The sequence below is a fragment of the Gracilinanus agilis genome, chromosome 4, assembly GCF_016433145.1.
Source record: "Gracilinanus agilis isolate LMUSP501 chromosome 4, AgileGrace, whole genome shotgun sequence".
NCBI lineage: Eukaryota > Metazoa > Chordata > Mammalia > Didelphimorphia > Didelphidae > Gracilinanus > Gracilinanus agilis.
Genome location: NC_058133.1, coordinates 79345778 through 79360523, shown reverse-complemented (window position 1 = coordinate 79360523; position 14746 = coordinate 79345778). Strand labels below are relative to the sequence as shown.

General features: G+C 39.6%; 1 protein-coding gene across 1 annotated transcript in view; it reads left to right on the top strand.

Annotated features, from left to right (window-relative positions):
- Nucleotides 1-14746, top strand: part of NMNAT2 (nicotinamide nucleotide adenylyltransferase 2) — a 97461-nt gene that overhangs the window by 79828 nt on the left and 2887 nt on the right. The gene's annotated exons all lie outside the window — the stretch shown is intronic.

Below are 14746 nucleotides of genomic sequence, written 5' to 3'. Positions count from 1 at the left end.
GGCTCAGTTTTCTCATCCTATAAAATGAGCTAGAGAAGGAAGTGGCAAACCATTCCAGTATGTTTGCCTAGAAAACTCCAGATGGGATCATTAAGAGTCAGACATGACCGAACAATGAGAGATGTGAAAAACAGAAGTTCGAGGCTCAGATTCTGAAACTATTCTTTCGAGTTAGCAAGTTGTCTGATTCATGCAATTTCTAGTGAAAAAAGTTTCCAGTTGGATCATGCTGTATCTCGACTCTCATCTGTATCTTTCACTTCAATCAGTAAACATTTATTCACAAGGCTCTAAACTGCTCTTAATCTTTGGGAAAAACCAAGCAGCTGAAGAAATGAGATTGCCTTTCCTTCCTTCTGTTTTCCATGTAGTCTGAGCTCCCCTGCTCCTTAGGGATCCCATCTGAGCAGATGAATCTGTCAAATATTAACTAGAGCTCCTTATGTGATCTCTCCCAACTCCCCTGTGCCATGCTTATCTGTGTTTAAGTTGTACCTCACCCCCAGTAGAATATAGACTCCTTAAAGGCACCAAATGTTATGGCTTTGTTTTCATATTGCCATGTAGAAATGCCTTCCACCTTGTTCTTCAGTGGACCTATGATCTTATTCAACACTGGCATAAAGAAAATCCAGCATCCCCCATAGACTATTCTCCACTCTCTTCTCAGCTGCCTGACTTTCCTCAGAGGTCATCAGGTGCTCTATCCTACACAACGTCTTATAGGATCGCCTCAATTGCTAGCTTCCCTGTCCATAAAGTACAGGAAGCTAAATGATGCAGTGGATAGAGTACCTGGTCTGGAGCCAAAAAGACTTATCTTTGAGTTTGAATCTTGCTTCAGACTCTTAATGAACTGTGTGATGCTGGACAAGTCATTTAATGCTAGTCACCTCAGTTTCCTCATCTGTAAAATGAGTTGAAGAAGGAAATGGCAAACCACTTGAGTATTTTTGCCAAGAAGACCCCAAATAAGGGTCTCAGAAGAGTTGGACATGATTTGAAATGGCTGTGCATCACCCATGAAGTACCTTGCATCTCCTGTGTGTATGGATAAGGATGAATATTATTTATGTGCACATTTGCCCTCCATAGAATGTAAACTACTTGAGAGCAAGGAATGTTTCATTTTTGTAATAGTGAACACAGTGCTTTGACACATAGTAGGTACTTCATAAATGGTAGCCAATTCATTCATTGGGTATTCCTTTTTGTAGATTACAGTATAGCTGTGCTTCATTATCCCATATGTCTCTTGTCCATGTCCCACCAAGAAAATAACAGTCCTATTGAACTCAATGTAAAATATTTTCCCCCATAGGAATTGTATGAATCAGACAGCTTGATGATTATGTGCCAGTTTCAGAACCTGAACCCTGAAATTTGGTGGGATGGGTTTTGGTTCACACTGGGGTTGGGGAAGAAGCTCTCTATTCTGTTAACAGACTCTTCCAGAAAAGGTCTGCTCAACCTGCTGAGAGGGGATGGGGGAGCATCTCCCTTCTGAATGCCTTTCCCATTGAGATTTCCTTTGTCTAATTTGGAGGTACCTTGTCTGTGCCAGGTTATCTATATATTGTCTTAACCATTGGAATGAGAACTTTTTTTATAATTTTTTTGAATTTTTATTTAATTAATTAATTTAGAATATTTTTTCCATGGTTACAAGATTCATGTTCTTTCCCTCCCTCCCTCCCAAAGCCAACATGCATTTCCACTGCATTTTACATGTGTCATTGATCAAGACCTATTTCCATATTATTGATATTTGCACTAGGGTGATTTAGCATCAGTATCCCCAATCATATCCCCATCAACCCATGTGATCAAGCAGTTGTTTGTCTTCTGTGTTTCTACGCCCACAGTTCTTCCTCTGAATGTGGATAGTAGAATGAGAACTTCTTGAGGGGGAAAGTGCTTTTGTCTTTTCTGCATCCTCAGTGCTAAACACATGATAGATGAATGACTGACTGAAACCATGTAGCATCTCTTGCTGTGCCTGCATGAGCCCCTCACCTGCTTTTCTAATTCCACATCTCTTTGAGGGTTCCTCAACAACATTTCTGGTGCATAATTCTCCATCATTAGTAATGTGCTGAAGCCTATTTATAAGCATCGCAGAGATCTCCATTATTCTTTGGCTGACCTATAACTTTCATTCTTTTAATGCTGGTTTTCCATGATTTATAGCCATGTTCCATCAGCAGAAGAATACTGACTTTTTAAAATGGGCTTTTGTTTTAGGCACAATATTAAGGACATTGAGAACCCTGCATACTTTCCCAAATGCAACCCCACCTCCCCCATAACCCCTCTCAGAAATCAGTTCTTGGTCACATTCATTATCCCTGGGGATGTTTCTGTCCAAAACTGAAGAATTCGTTTTGGGGGTTGTCCAACTCATTGTAAATAGCTGTTTAGACAAATGTCATTCTATTTGGTTTTCCTTGCATGAAGAGTTAAACTGAATTCTTCTTCTCCCACATTCTCATTTGAGAGGCTCTATGATGATAATGAAACTCAATTCAGTGAACATTTAGTAAGAACAGGACCTTGGACCGGAGCTATGACTTCAGTGTTGTAGGGAATTCCCAAGTGAAGAATTTCCCTCAACATATGCAAATTGGTAGATGGAGGGCCAGACTTGGAGTAAGGAAGACTCATCTTCCCAAGTTCAGCTCTGAACTCAGACACTTACTAGCTGTGTGATCCTGGATAAGTTACTTCACCCTTTTGGCCTCAGTTTCCTCACCTGTAAAATGAGCTAGAGAAGGAGATGGCAAACCACTCCAGTATCTTTGCCAAGAAAAGCCCAAATAGGGTCACGAAGAGTCAGATATGACTGAACAACAACAAAAGTCTGGATTCAGCGAAGGCCACCTCACTCTTCACTTTACCAGTCATATTCCACTAGAATAGACTTCAAAAGAATAGTCAATCTCTTCACTAAGATGAAGGATCAAAATAGGATTAGAGTGGAGATTACATATATAAGGTGTCTAGATACATTCCATGGAGAGAAAACCTAAGAAGGAAGAAAAGAAAGAAAGAAGCATTTATTAAGTGCCTACTATGTGCCAGCCCCTGTGCTAAATGCTTGACAAATATCATCTCATTTGGTCCTCATAACAACACTGGGAGGTAGATGCTATTATTATCCCCATTTTATAGTTGAGAAAACTGAGGCTGACAGAGGTTGTGATTTGCCCAGGTCACACAACATGGAAGAAGCTGAGGTCAGATTTGAACTTGAGTCATTGTGACTCCAGGCAGAGCAACTCTGTCTGCTGAACCATCTAGCTACCTTTGAGATCATCTAGATATTTTACACCTTCTAGAATTTTCTAGTGCAAAGCATGTACTCTTCCTTCTTTCCTTGATTAGTTTCTCTTATTTTTACCAGCTGTCACCCTGTGGATTTATCAAATGAATACAGAACCCATGCTAAGAAAAAGTAGAGGCAGCAAGAATGTAATGAGGTCATCAGAGAGGACTGGCCAGTATTGCCCAATGGCCCCAAGATAGTTCATGTAGCTCCAAACCCCTGCCCTAGACATCAGAGGATTTAAAAATCCCAGATGATTGGGTCCTAGCAGAAGAAAAAGATGGTGATTAGAACCAAAGAAAGAATTTCTTGGAAACTCTCCAAGGTCCTGTCTCCCTTTGGAGGCCTCCCACATCCTCTCTGAAGTCCTCTGGAACAGCAGGGAGAGAAGCTACTAGTCCAAACAGGTCTGAGGAGAAGCAGGAGCCTCTCCACCCTTCTATAATGAATGGGTAAAGTGGAGAGTGAGGTGGCCTTCTCTGAACCCAGGCTAAGAACAAGATGAGACAGAGTCTATTCCATAATAAAAATACCAAGTCTTGATCTAGCCCAGCAACAAACAGGCCACTGAGCCTCTGTGGCCCTGGCCTCCGATCCCTTGAAAGGCTCCTACCTTTCACAAACACAATTATAGATTTATAACTCTCAAGCTGGAAGGGACCTCAGAAGTCATCTAGTTCAATTAGGGAGGAGGAAATCAACATGGCGGAGTGGTTAGAGAATGGATCTGGGTTCAGGTTTTGTCTTTGATATATACTGACCATGTGTCCCTGGTTAAGTCATTTAACCTCTTAATACTCTAGGCCAGAGATGTTAAACAGGTGACCCTTTTGTCTACAACATTCTTAAGTACAGGAAGTATATTAAAATGTAATTGGTAAATATTTAACTAACTAAATGAATATACAATCAAACATAAATAATGTTAATGTGTGATTTTCTAAGTCAGTATGTAGCCTGCAGAGATCCTTATGTATAATTAAGAGGCCATCTTTCTTCTTAAGTTTGACTCTGCTGCTATGGGCATCTTTCTAAGACCCTAAGTTTCAAGGCAGGTGCCTATTTATATTGGCAGAGATAATTCCTGATTGGGAGTTCTCTACCTTGATTAAATCACAGGTGTGATTCTTTTCTCTCTCTCTTTTTAACTCTTAACTGCCATCTTAGAATCAATACTGTGAATTGGTTCCAATGCAGAAAAGTGATAAAGGCTAGGCAATGGGGGTTAAGGCTTGCCCAGGGTGACACAGCTAGGCAGTTTCTGCAATCAGATTTGAACCCAGGACCTCCCATTTCTGGACCTGGTTCTCAATCCTTTGAGTGAGTCACTGCCCCGCCATAGGTCTGATTCTTTAAAAAGTATCTCCAAAATTATTTACACACATCTATAGATAATAGATAGATAGATAGATAGATAGATAGATAGATAGATAGATAGATAGATAGATAGACAGATAGATAGATAGACAGATAGACAGATAGATGGATGGATAGATAGAGATAGACAGAAAGACAGACATAGATAGATAGATGATAGATAGATAGATAGATAGATAGATAGATAGATAGATAGATAGATAGATAGATAGATAGATGAATGGATGAATGGATAAATGGATAGATGGATAGAGACAGACAGAAAGATAGACACAGGTAGATAGATAGATAGATAGATAGATAGATAGATAGATAGATAGATACATAGATACATAGATACATAGATACATAGATACATAGATACATAGATAGACTCATGTGAGGAGATCCAATAAGCAGGGAGTTAGGGCAGTATGTCAGCAAAATATAATACAGAACACTTAGAAAGAATAAATAGATGAGAAGTTTGGGAAATGGTCCACTTGCCTGGCCTAGAGGCAGTCTATAGGGAAAAGGGGGAACATCAGTTACCTGGACATCTGCTAAAGCTGTCTCTTGGCCAAAAACAGAGCATCCAACAATTTCTTGCCTTGATGATAATTTCAACCTTCAAAAGATGGAGAAAGCAATGAAAGGAATTATTCTTTTGAAACCAATTCCTACCAAAAAGGGAGAATTGGATGAAAAAGTAGAAATGATGGGAACATGCAGAGGAAATGACTTCTCCATCTTAGAATTTCTCATAGAGAAGGAGAGAAAAGTCAAGCATAGTCTGCCATGCTTCTGAAATTTGAGGAGAGACTCTTTCATAGAGGTCAGAGGAAGGCTGGGTAGTACTTCATGGCTGTTCCTGTCTATTCACTTCTCCTACCTACCTCTGAGAAGACAATACACAATATGTTTATGTAGGGGTTTTTTAACCAATAATTTTGTTCATGATTATCTAGTAGGTGGAATTTTCATCCCAGACGAGGAAAATGAAAACTAGAGATACGAAACAATATAAGATCAGAAATTAATTTAGAATTGGAAGGAATTTTAGAGTTCATTGAGTCCATTGTACAAATGATGGAATTGAGACCCAGAGAAAGTGAAATTGTCCAGCAAATCCAAGTTTACAGTTAGGGGATAGTCTGAAACTGGAAGATGAACTTTTCAGTTTTTCCTCCTTCCCCAACCCTCTTCTATTCAAACCCAACAAATGACCTCATTCTAGAATCACTGGAGTGTGTTAGCTCCATCTCTTGTTAGTAAATTAATGTACATTTATTAAACACCAACTATGTATCAGGTACTGTGAAAGTGCTGGAGATTTAAAGAAAAGCAAAAGTAACTCCTGCTCTCAAGGATCATATATTGTAATGGAGGAACTCATATACAAAGAACTAGGTAGTATAGGACATGTACATAGTAAATGTAAAGTGATCTCAGAGGATAAGGCACTGTTAGGCGGGGGGGAAGGGGGACACTGGGAAAGTTCTCCCACACAAGATGAGACTTGAGCTGAGACTTGAAGGAAGGCAAGAAAATTAAGAGGTTGGAGGTGAGGGGCAGAGCATCCTGGTCATTAGATTTGTTCCTTGTTATTTGATCTCTAGCATATAATGAAAGTCTAGCAGACATTAACCAGGAATTATGGAAGACTGGACTCCCTGACTGAAAAGAATGGGGAAGTCCAAAAGCTTTGCCATTCAATGAAGTCATAGCCTAATTCAACAGAGTATGGGACAAAATTCCCAATTTCTTATAAGACTTTAGTGATCGTGATTGTTGTTACAGAGTAACATGGGATCCCTAGGATCACAACATCACAGAACTGGGTGGGACTTGTGTAGATAGAATCCACTCCCTAAGTTTGTCCTATCCAACATCCCATTTTGCCTGTGTACTTTATGTGATGGAGGGGGACAGAAATAAAAGGTGGGGTGCATGAGGGGAGCTGTCTCTCTCTGGGTTGGTGGCAGTGGAAGAACTAAGAACTGTTACATTGAGAAAAGATATTATCAGAGGTGGGGTAGGATGGGGGTGCAGAACTCACACACTTACCACATGGGTGGCCCTAGGACATTCGCTTAGTCTCCCTGGTTTTCAGTTTCATCAGCTATAAAAGATTCAATAACATCTATTGTACCCTACTGAGTTGTTATGAGACTCAATTAAGCTAATGTTTGAAAAGCCTTTGAATCTTACAGCATTATATATAAAAATCCATTATTATTACTACTACCACTATTATTCTTTTTTTAACCCTTACCTTCTGTCTTAGAATCAATACTGTGTATTGGTTCCAAGGCAGAAGAGTACCACTATTATTCTTGCATCTTTAGCTAAGTCCAAAGAAGGAACTAACCAAAGGAAATAAACACAGGAAGAGCCCAGAGGCACCATCCATTCCAAAAAAAATTCCAGGACCCCAGGACAGAATGAGTAAAGGGAAAGATTCAGCTATTTAGGCTTGTGTGGTTTGAATCAGATAATTTAACTCAGGCCAGGAAATCTGCTGGACACTTCCACCCCCAGGATAAGCCAGCTGAGTTGATAAGGTCTCGTGTGAACTTACTAGTTCCTGAGAGGGAGGCTCAGCTTCCAGCTGCTTGGGAGCTCCATCTTCCATGTGAAAGGGCAGGGTTTAAAAAAAATTCAGGCTTTGTGAACATGAACCTGGAATCCCCCTGTCTTTCCCCAGGCTCCAGCTACTGATGGGAATGGAAGGGATTTCCTCCGGGATTCTTAACTCAGTGACCATTCATTTGTGTGCATATAGCCAAATCAAGAGATCAAGAAGTCTTTCCCAACTGCCTCTGTTCTTGTGGTCTTCCTTCCTTCTGGGTGACTCAGAGAGATGGTTTGACTGGTTGGCCAGGGAGAAGAAGGGATTCTGTATAGACATGGATGTGTCATTCTGAAAATCCCTAGAGTCCCAGATGGCTTCTTTACTTCATCACTGCAGTATGGACACAGCTGACCATGGGCTATTAGCCATTCCTCACTGCTTACCTAAAACTACATACTTACTGCTCTATGGAAACTGAAGCTCTCACCCTTTTCACAAATATACATACTTTCTCCAGTAGTGCTTTGTAAGACTAGGAAACCTAACAAGAACCATAGAGAGAAGTCTGTGGCTCCAGAAGAGTGTAGGGAGTGGTTGTGTTGTGAGTTAAGGAAGCCAAGACAGGATCACCATGGGGCATGAAGCTTCCTTGAATTCTAGCAGGAGGAGCCCTCATATTCTACCTCCCCAAAGGGATGATTATAATAATATAATAATAGCTCACACATTTATATATATATATATTTACACACACACATATATATATAAATATATACGTATATATATATATATTCCTCATCCACAAAATGAGGATAATAATAGCACTTAGTGTGGACACTAAGTGCTTTACAATTATCATCTCATTTGATCCTCATAACAATCCTGGGAGGTAAGTGCTATTATTATCCTCATTTTGTAGATGAGGAAAGGGAGGTTGAGTGACTTGCCCAGGATCACAGAGCTAATAAGTGTCTGAGATAAAATTTGAACTCAGGTCTTCTTTAATCCAGTCTGGGTTTTCTATCTACTGTGGCATCTAGCTGATAGTAAGGGCTGCTTATTCCTCCCAACCTTCTACCATGGATCTGGTTCTTCTCTCTCATTCCCACCACAATGAGAAGTTGAAAGCTGCCTCTCCCCACCACCTTTGGACAAGGAAAGAAAAAAGATGCTGTTGGAAACATGGATATGTGTGGAGTGCGTTCCTCATGTGCAGGGGTGGTTTACCTGGGACAAACATTACTATTGGTCTTTCCTTTGTCCCTTGGGGAAGTGACTAAAGCAGAGCATGTGATGGATGATTTTGAATCTATCATAGAAAGGATTTTCAGAGGAGGTTTGGTGGGGGGTATTCTGGTAGATTAGGCAACAATAGGATAGTGGATGAGGTCTTAAGCATGCAAATAATACATTTTCTATTAAATTTGCCCTCAGGGGAAGGGCTAAAGTGAATGTTTCCCCAGAATGTGCCTGTGTGCCCAGCAAACACTCTAAAGAGGCCCCTGGATTGCTATGAATTGAACTAAGGACAAGATAGAATAAGAGCATACATTTAGAGAACCAGGGGACCTTAGCCACCATCTAGTTTAACCTCATCATATTACAAATAAGGAAATTAATCCCTATAAGGTAAGTGATTTTCCAAAGCTCAGACAGCCAGTAAGTGACACATGTGGGATTTGAACCTATGACCTCCAGAATCACTATTCTTTCTTTTCTACCATGCTTCCTTCCACCTCATTTTGATTCGACTAGCATTTATTAAGCACCTGATGTGTTCTAAATACCATGCTAGGTACTGAGGATAAGGATCAGATCTATGATTTCATTGATAATAGGGAACTGTTCGACCTTCTTTTTTTCAATTGCATGTAAAATTTTTTTAACATTTGTTTTTATGAATTTTGGGTTCCAAATTCTTATCCTTTCTCTCTCCCTTCTCCACTTGAGAAGGCAAGCAATTTCATATAGATTATACACTTACATTCATGGAAAACACATTTCTATATTAACCATGTTAGAAAAGAAAACACAGACCAAAAAAAGAAAAAATAATAAAGTAAAAAAGGATGCTTTAATCTGTATTCAGACTCCATCAGTTCTTTCTGGGAGATGGATAGTATTTTTCATCATACATCCTTTGTAATTGTCAGATCTTTGAATTGCTAAGAACAGCTAAGTTATTCCCATCATATCATTGTACAATACTGCTATTACTGTATACAATATCTTTTTGGTTCTGCTCACTTTACTTTGTATCAGTTCATATAAGTCTTCCCAGATTTTACTAAAGCAATCCTGCTTGTCACTTCATATATATGTATATCTATACATATATATGTATGTATGTATATGTATATATATACCTATATTTCTTTTTTAAATAACATTCTTTTAAAAAAATTTTGGATTTCAGAATTCTCTCCTTCTCTCCCCTTTCCCTGAGATGGTCTGTAATCTAATATAGATTTTATGTGTGCAATTATGTAAAACATTTCGCATATTAATCATTTTGTGGAAGAGAATCTTGAACAACAAAAAAAAGAAGAATGTGAAATATAGTGTGTTTTGGTCTGCATTCAGACTCTATAAGTTCTTTCTCTGGAGGCAGATGGCGTTTTTCATCATGAGTCTTTGAGATTGTCTTGGATCACTATATTTCTGAGAATAACTAAGTTATTCACACTTGTTCCTCAAACAATATTGCTGTTTCTGTGTACAATGTTCTTTTCTGCTTAGGTAATACAAGTATTAATAACTGTATTTTATGAAAATAATAGCTAGATAGCATTTATATGGCTCTTTAAAGTTTGCAAAGGAATAAATAAAGGACCCAGATAGGCAGTAGGACAGATATATATCTAGAGAGAGAGAGAGAGAGATAGTGTATTATTATTATCCCCCATTTGCTATCCCTCACTCCCAAGCTAGAATGCAGGCAGACCAGGTGGCATGATGTGAAAGGGCCAAGGATGAGAACTTCTGCCCCCCAAATATCTGTCCTACTGCCTATCTGGGTCCTTTATTTATTCCTTTGCAAATAACTCCCATCCCCAATAGATAATATTGATAATAACATAAATATACAGATAATAAGAGCTGCCATTTCTTATGCTTATTACATCTTACATAGAACTTTCCTTAAAACAACACTGTTAGGTAATACAAGTATTAATAACTGTATTTTATGAAAATAATAGCTAGATAGCATTTATATGGCTCTTTAAAGTTTGCAAAGTGTTTTACATATGCTAATTCATTTTAGAGGTAAGGAAAATGAGGTTGATTTAATTAAGCGATTTACTATTGCTCTGGAGCCAGGTCTGGTTGTTGTAGTCATTGCTGTTCATTTCAGTCATGTCTGACTCTTTGTGACCCCATTTGGGGTTTTCTTGGCAAAAATACTAGACTGGTTTGCCATTTCCTTCTCCAGTTCATTTTACAGATGAGGAAACTGAGGTAAACAGGGTTAAATGATCTGCCTAGGATCTGAGGCCAGTATTTGTCTGAGGCCAGATTTCAACTCAGGAAGATGAGTCTTCTTGACTCTAAGCCTGGTAACTCTACCCACAAGATCTCAATAAATCTTTAAGAGAAAAGTCCTCTGGGAATAAGATCTAGGCTAGATTTCTGAGCAGGAACTGAGACCCAAGGAGAGGAAAGAAGGATGAAAAAAGGGAGTGGGAGCACACTAAGAAAAATCTTTACCTGTTTCCCAGGCCTTGCCCTTGCAAAGAACAAATATCTGGAGAAGTGGTAGTCAGTGACAGCCAAACAGGCAACTGTTAAGCTTCTATTCTGAATATATAGGGGAAGAGCAGAGAATTAAGGAAAAGAGGAATGCAGGGATTGATCCTGGTAAATTCACAGGTGCCCACCTTCTGAGAAACTCCATGGCTTTAGTGCCATCTTGGTATGGAACAGCTGTGTCCAAGCTAATATTGCCTACTGTGATACCCCACCACCACCAAAACCAAGTTTGACCTTAGTGGAGAGAGCCAATCTTGCCAACTGGCCACAAGCTCAGAAACAAAAATGACTGAGCTCTTGGCCCAGAGATCATTCGAGGTAGAAGCATGATTGTAAAGCATTTTCCAAACCTTCGAGTCTGATAGAAATGTTAGCTGTTATTATTTATGGGCACTTTGCCCTCTAGCTAAGGATGAGATCACCATTTGGATAAACCTTGCCCTACCGTGGTCTGCATCCAGGTGCTAGAGCCTCTAATACTCTCAAGATAAATTCTTCCCAGGGAATTCTACACCTTGTGGGTCTGCAATAAATACCTGGGGATTCATTGTTCAAGTCATTAAACCACTAATCAAGACCTGGCGTTGGTTAGGTTCATGAGCTGGGACCTCCCAACCAGTAAGTTTCAGAGATCTCAATGGTCTGCTCTGAAGCTTTAACCCCTGCCTTGCATGGAGTGGACCCTGGCCCAGAGACATGGAGATCACCTTACTCACACTCCACTCACAGGCTGGGTCACTGTATGGGAAGCAGCACCGTGCAATGAAAGGAACACTGGGATTTGGGGTCCAAGGACATGGGTGCCAATCCCAGCTCAGTACCTGTGTGTGAATCAGATCATGTGTTAAGTGCTTTAAAATCTTAAACCACTTGATACATTTTATTATTATTTTGTGGTCCTGGGAAAGTCACAGCATCTCTAAGTCTCTTGTTTCATCATCTATAAAATGAGTGTTGGTTTAGTGACCCCTAAAGTCCCATCCAACCCTAAATTGATGAGTCTATGGGAAAGGTTGGCCTTCTCTACCTCTCTGCTTGGATGGAACTATTCTTGAGCCTTCCCAAGGGCGAAGCTAAGCCTTGTCCCAGTGTATTCCAGCCAAGGGAACAAGAATAAGCCCACCATCCCCGAATCAAAAGCTTTAATACAGTGATTCCCAAAGTGGGCGCCACCACCCCCTGGTGGGTGCTGCAGCGATCCAGGAGGGCGGTGATGGCTACAGGTGCATTTATCTTTCCTATTAATTGCTATTAACATTTTAAAAAAATTAATTTCCAGGCACTAAGTAATATTTTTTTCTCAAAAGGGGGTGGTTGGCCAAAAAAGTTTGGGAACCACTGCTTTAATAGAAACACAGCTTGGACAGGCTGACCTGGGTGTCTGTTTCTTCCATTTCCTTCTCTTTCCCTTCTTCTCCTTCCAGTCCAGCTCCAACACCCCCACCATCCTGAGCCGTGACTATCACTTGCTTCTCATAGTAATAATATATAGCATTCCTAGAGTGCTTTAAGATATGCAAAGCACTGTATATATGTAGGAGTGTGCATGATCCCATTTGATCCTCACAACAACCCTTCAAGGTAGGTGCTATTATTACCCCCAATTTATAGTTGAAAAAACTGAGACTAACTGGTTAAATGACTCACCCAGGATCATAACATTAGTGTCTAAGGAAGGAGTTGAGTTCAGGTCTTCGTGACTATAAAGTCCAGGATTCTTACCCACTATACCACCTAGCAGTGCCATCTTTATCTGCTGCTGACCCAGTGAAAACCTCAACATGCTTTATCAGTGACACCCTTAAATCACTGAAGTCTCCGAGGGAAGCCACAATTAAAGTCATCTCATCACAGGGCAGCTGGTCTAGGCTGCCCTTTGCTTTATTTCCTTCTCCTGAGGATGAATTGTGCCATCATTGTTTCTACCAATCCAGCATCAGTGTAGACTCTCAATGAAATCATAGGCAGTTCCTGCCCAATTCAACCCACAGTCAGGATCTGTCTCAAAGGTGAGGCAGGTTAGGGGCGCCTCCTCACCCTTGCTTGGACCCAGGAATGCAACGTACAACTGAATGTGTTTACCTACACTCTGAGTCAAGAAAGACGGGGGAATGTTGTCTGCAGTGGGAAACTCCATCCATGGGGCAGATCGCAACTCATCTGTGACTTAATAGATAAGTCCTGGAGAGCCTGCTGAGGGCACATGCTTGGCAAATGACTTGCCCAAAGTCACATATCTAGGAAGTGTCAGAGAAAGGACTTGAACTTGGGTCTCTCTGACCCCAAGCCCAGTACTCTGTCTACTTCACCATACTGTCTTTATGTGTAAACATGTGTGGATGAATACACACACACACACACACACACACACACACACACTTTATGGTTTATGAGTTGCCTAAAGCAACTAGCTAAAACCACACAGTGAATGTTCCCCTATAGCTTTGCAAAGTTCACGGTCCAACAAATTTATTTTTGATGTGTCAATCAATTTTATGGAATTTTCTCCTAGTCTTTCTCTTTTAAATTAAAAAAAAAACACCTTTTTTATGAGATGCCCTTCTGGGAATGAGATAAGTAGGGATACACAGAACAACCTAGATGACATGAACATTTTAAATATCAGTAATATATATACATGCACATATATATAATCAATAAAATGTATTGTACTCTTCAAGGTAGGGGCTATTATTATCCCATTTCATAGATGATGAAACTGAGACTAAAGGGTTAAAGGACTTGCCCAGGATGACAAAGTGATATGCCATAGAGGAGTTTTTCCCTGGTAGCTCCCTAACTACACTAATAATATCACTCATGGTATTACGTGTGTTATATAGACACATATGTATATACACATGTATGTTTTCTACATTCCCAATTCAGGCAATAGAATAGAATAAAGTTTCTTGAGGACAGGAAGTTTTGTCTTTGATACGTGTCCTGGAGCATTAAGTAGGAAACTAGGTGGCATACTGGACAGAGTGCTGAGCTTGGAACCAGGAAGATCAGAGTTCAAATCTAGCTTCAGACACTTAGTAACTGTGTGACCCTGTGCAAGTCACTTAACATCTATTTGACTCAGTCTCTTCATCTCTAAAATAAGGATAATAATGGCACCCATTTCACGGGATTGTCAGGAATTTCAAATGAGATAATCATTGTAAAACATTTAACATAGTGTCTGGCACATAGTAGGCACTTCATAAATGTTTATTTCATACTATCTACCTCCAGATAGAGAACTGATGGACTTAGAATGCATATTGAAGCATATTTTGGCTTTTTTCTTGCTCTTTTATTTATTTTGTTTGCTTGTTTATATATATTTACCTATCCATTTGCTTATTTACTTATTTTTTGGGACATAACTAATAAGGAAATTTGTTTGGCACAACAATATGTATTCGTAATGTTTTTTTTTATTTCTTGCATTCTTAATGGTTGGGGAAGGGAGAGAAAATTTAGAACTGAAAATAAAATAAAAATTAAATTAAAAAATAAAATAGAAAAAATAAATGCTTGTTTTCTTCTTTCACTCCTCCTGCCCTCCCTCCCATCTTCTTCTTCCTTCTCCTTCTCCTTCTTCTCCTTCTCCTCCTTCTTCTCCTTCTCCTTCTCCTCCTTCTTCTCCTTCTTCTCCTTTTTCTTCTCCTCCTTCTCCTTCTTCTTCTTCTTCTTCTTCTTCTTCTTCTTCTTCTTCTTCTTCTTCTTCTTCTTCTTCTTCTTCTTCTTCT